Source organism: Anoplophora glabripennis, unplaced genomic scaffold (genome assembly GCF_000390285.2).
Source record: "Anoplophora glabripennis isolate ALB-LARVAE unplaced genomic scaffold, Agla_2.0 scaffold1548, whole genome shotgun sequence".
In the NCBI taxonomy this organism is placed as follows: Eukaryota; Metazoa; Arthropoda; class Insecta; order Coleoptera; family Cerambycidae; genus Anoplophora; species Anoplophora glabripennis.
Window position 1 is genome coordinate 12775 of NW_019417787.1, and position 5409 is coordinate 18183.

Sequence of the window (5409 nt, forward strand, 5' to 3'; positions counted from 1 at the left end):
AATTTTTAAAAGAACACGAAAATAAATAAAAACGTTTGTTATCATTGTTTATAAATAGACAACGTTTACTTATTGATTTTAAACACCTATTAATAATTAAAAAGTATTAATATTAATTTAAAATAAGTAAAAAAGGGTATACAAAAATCGGTACTTATAATGATTTATAGAGAAAAATTTTGTTTTAAATTTCAAAAATCAAAAAAAAAATAGTAATTATGGAGGGCCCACGACCGGACCGGTCCTAAAAGTTGTTAAAAGAATAGTAGTTTGAAATAGAAAATTTTCACAAAAATCGAAAGATACACTCACTTTCAAAAACACGATTTAAAATTTTAAACTTAAAAATCTTAATCAAAAACACTTTGAATATTTCTTTTGTATTTTTATCTGTAAAGGCCATCTAAAAACAAATATTTTTATAAAAAAAAGCTTTAATTTGGACCATTATTAAGAAAGTTATGATCAAAAAACCAAAAAAAGAGCGTTTTTTTGATATATCTTTTGAACAAGTAATCAAAAAAATCTGAAAATTTACCAGAAAGGCTTTTTTGAGGGGTACTAAAAAATATAAAAAAATTAAGGAAATCTAAAATTTAAATTTTTCGAACCGTCCGATTTGGCGTGGAACGCCACATATATATATATATATTATATACTTTTCATGTGCTCTGATTTTAGCGATCAAGGGCTTAAAATTTTCCTTATTGATCCTCCTTTCTGATCTCGTGTGGCCTTTTAAGAAATTTCAAAATGGCGGAAGAAATCCAGAAAAAAAAACAAACCAAAAAGCTTGTAAAAAAAAGTTACCGTTCGATTCGATTGGTTTCTGGCTTAAATTATTGCTATTTAATGTCTTCAAAAAAGTTCATGAGGTAGCTTGATGAAAGGCAATATGGCGAGTCCAAGATGGCCGCTAAAAGCTCAAAATCGTCGAAATTTTAAAAAAATCATCCGATTTTTGCCAAATTTGGTTTACGGGGGTTTTTGAGATTGCTGATCACGATCGTGAAGTCAAATTCACTTAATTCCACATGGCGGATTCAAGATGACGGATCCTAGATGGCGGCTATAAACTGAGTCGTCGAAATTTGAATGCCAAATGCAAGATTAGGAACCGAATTTTCGACAATCAAACCATGTTATCTCACGGTATTGCGTGTTTTAAAGTATAAATAAAAAATTATATAAAAACAAACCAAAAAATATATAATTTTGCCGTCTTTAATAGATGAAAAGAATTTCGGCTCCAAGTAAAGTGCTTACTTGAGCTATAAAAATATTAAAACAATTCAATCTTTTAAAAGTTCACTGCGTTTTACAGGGTTGAGACTGTTTTCGTGTATATGAAGCCCGCATTACTTTTTTACATTTAAAAATTTTTCATTATTTTTATTCAAACTTGTCCATTCTCGCTATTTCTTTTTTCCTTATTATTATTTTTGGTTGAATAATTTGAAGCTCAATTAGCAATATTCTGTTGTTGATATTCTGTATTTCGGATGGGTTAGGGTTAGAGTATCTAAATACAGTAAGAGTTTTGTTGGAGGAGGCCTTAAAAGCATGACTTTCAGAGATGTACTGCTGGTACTGCCGAAAATCTATTCGCTAGCTTTCTAAATGTTCTATCATAGTCTTGTTTAGGATAGTGGAAAAATATTATATTGGGAAATTTAATTTTAGCCTAGTTAAAGAGTTGAATAGACTATAGAATCGCTTCATTCTCTTAAACTAGCACGTGTTGCCTATCTGATATTTTCAGGTTTCTGTTTCTGCGTCTCTAGATAAGAATCCAAAACCACGATAATGATGACTTCAATGTGGCTTCTGCAGGGCATCCTTTTGGATTTGTCGGCTCTCCACTGCATGAGATGGCGGGCACGGCCGCACGGAGTCCGAACATGACATCGTACGTGGCTTGTATGATACAGACGTTGTATTGTGCGCACCGTCTCATCTACACCGGAGTGAGCTGCATCGTCGGCATCATGATGTGATGGATAACCTTGAGTTTATATAAGGTGTTGTTGTCAACCCGGTACGTGACTTAAAAAGTGGCTTCTTTGTCGTTATGGAGTTCATTGATGTCAAGCCGTACCATCGCAGAATATCTTGTCGAATACGAGGTAATCGCTGCTGCGATTGGCGTACTTCCGTGTACAAATTATGGTGTTATCTGCTGGATCGCTTTGACTCAGGCGGCAACATCCTGGACTCGTCGACCATGTCATCTGGATGGTGTATTGTGGCGTTACGGCTTAGAAAATCTGTAAGCTAGTTCTCCTTGCTTGGACAGTGCTCTACGTCGAAGTCGTACTCTATCTACAAATTTTCAGATTTCAATTCTGACTACTTTTTGAAATAATCCTACTGGGCCCTCTCCATGATACACCATATATATTATGTATTATATATTATATATTATATATAATATATTATATATTATATATTATATATTATATATTATATATTATATATTATATATTATATACTATACAGGGTGTCCGCAAATTTTACGAACATCGTTGACTGTATATTCACAATAAATAAATATCATCTACAAAAAGAAGTTATATAAACAATTTTTGGTTTTAGAGTTACAGGCCTTTAAAGTTGTCAAAATTAAACCAATTTAATTCATGACTTCATAACCCTTTTATCGATCCCGTTAAAATTTGGCACATTTATTTGGCGTATATAGTGGCGTATTATTTCTTATACAGTCTTATATAGTCAAATCGATAATGCCATTTTTCTCAAGAATGATTTTTTGTAGGCGATTTTCTCAAACGACCTTTTTTTTAATGAAACGACTTTTTCAATGTTGCACGTTTAAAAAAATACGACCACTGTAAAAGTTTTGACCGCTAAAAGGGGGACGTATCCGGAGAAAATTACCACCCAGTATATCAATTGGACTAAAGCTTTAAATAATAAATAAATGTGCCAAATTTTAATGCGATCGATAAAAGGGTTATGGAAGTTATTAATTAAATTAGTTTTATTTTTGACAACTTTGGAAACCTGTTACTCATCTCAGAAACCAAATTTTAAGATTTCGTAGATCATTTATTGTTGTGAATATGCAGTCAAACGTAGTCGGTGAAATTTGCGGCCACCCTGTATATTATACGTGAGGTTGGAATTCAGGTAACCTAACCAGCAATGGTTTGTCACTAACTTAAACCAGCTCTTTATCTTCACACAACTTTATTTTAATGATAAATAATGACAAGTACTAAGTTTTTATTTAACGTCAACACTCTCAACCGTCCGTAGCATCGCTGTCTTATCTTTTCCCGCTTGCTTGTGCGCTGTATGCCAGGGAAGGCGATGTCCAGTTAGTTGGGTATTTCTTACATATACATATTTATATGTACATATATATCATATATATTATATATAGTATAGGACATATCGTATGTTTCAGATCACATATCATATATCATATATTATATATTATATTCATTAACTTCATAAAAATTAACATTAGGTATTAATTCTTCTTCGGTATAGATATATGATAGATATTGGTATACCCGTCCAAATAATATCTTCGAGGTTACTAAAAGTTATCAACTCAGATTATTTGTTCTGTCATGATATGTATAAATGAAAATAACACCATGCCAGGAAACGCGTAAATTTCTTTGATTCCAGGATTGCCATAGGAAGTTCAATAAATAGCGTCATTATAATGTAAACTTTTGCAACGCAATCCACATTCCGAACGCAATATTATTAATATTTTGTGAGGGTGCGCTTAGATCATGGGTATAATTCTGCATAATATCTATTAAGAAGAGAATTGTAAACAAAAGGAATTAAACGAAGAAGTTATACAAATGTGTTTGGGTATTTTGTTAAATTTTGGACTACTTTGTACAAAAAAAAAGTATAAAACATTTCATTGCAGTGTCGGCGACAGCTTGTCATCACACACATACGTATGTACTGTGAAAACCATGAAGAGAGAATCGCTAAATATCTGATATAGTTTATTTAATTTGCATGCGCGGTTCCTTGCTACTCGATCGGTGATTGTAAATCACAAATGTTTATAAAACAAAGTATGAGTTCATCGATGGGTAGCATAGGAGCGGGCATTGACTAATAAGCAGTGGTTGTATTCAGGTCGAAAATATTAAAGTTATTTCAATCAGTTTTACCTAAATCTTTAATTTTAAAAGTAAACCAAATATTAGTTTTTAACAATTCAGAAGTGGGATACTTCCTCGTTTCTTTGTGGTGAATTAAGAACAAAAAGTGAAGAAAAATGCCTAAAACAAAGCCGATAAAACGTAGAAATAAACGCAAAAATTCGTCAACTAGTGCTAGCAATAGTAGTTCTAGTAGTACAAGCAGTTTGTGCAGCACCTGTAGTGGTAGTAGTAGTGATTCTTCACTAAGAAATGAAAGACTACGCCGTAAAGTGAAAACATTGAAACGGAAATTGCGGAGTAAATCAAGTGCCTACTATGGAAAAATTGATAGTGTACCAACGTTTAGCGGAGGTTTTCAAGAAACAATAAATGTGAAACAGTGGATAAACAATATCGATACAACTGGTGATATGTTTGAGTGGGATGAAAAGGCACGTGTGTATTGTATGGTGAATAAACTAAAAGGAAATGCTCGAACCTGGTATTTAAATCAAGATAATACGAAATTGTCTTGGGAGGAATGGAAGAAGAAACTTAAAAATGCTTTTCCACCACAACAATGTGTTTTCGATAAATTGAGGGAACTTGTCAACGTTCAACGGGAACCTTCACAAAATTTGGTGGATTTTTATTACCAGAAGGTAGCGTTAGGGCAATATTGTAAGCTGGAGGACAAAGTTATAGTGGATGTCATCGCCAATACGATCAACGATCCTTTCCTAAAGTCAGGTATTCGTGCAGCAGCTTGCGTAAGTACTAAGCATTTATTACAATTTTTAATCGTTAATGCAGACCGTACACGTCATATACAACATGATCGTGATATTAAATTAAGATCAAATACGCAATTTCGAAGACATAACAATAATAATGAACCTGGACCTTCGCTAATTACTCAAGAACGCGATTCAAAACAATTGAAATGTTACCTATGTGGCAAATCTGGACATAAAAAAATTAATTGTGATGCTTATAATTCGGACAAAAACTGTACGTTTTGTAAACGAAAAGGACATGTCGTGAGCGAGTGTTGGAAGAAAATAAAACGTGACGAATCGTCCAAATAGGAACTGAAAAGACTTGATTGTGGTCGGGTTATGAATAAAGATAAAAAGTTTTATAAACTTGTCAAAATTGCAGACGAAAAACTTTCCGGTTACGTAGACTTTGGCAGTAGTTGTAACACTATAAAATTAAGTGCTGTTTATAAATTGGGACTTGAAATAAAAACTGATGACAGTAACAG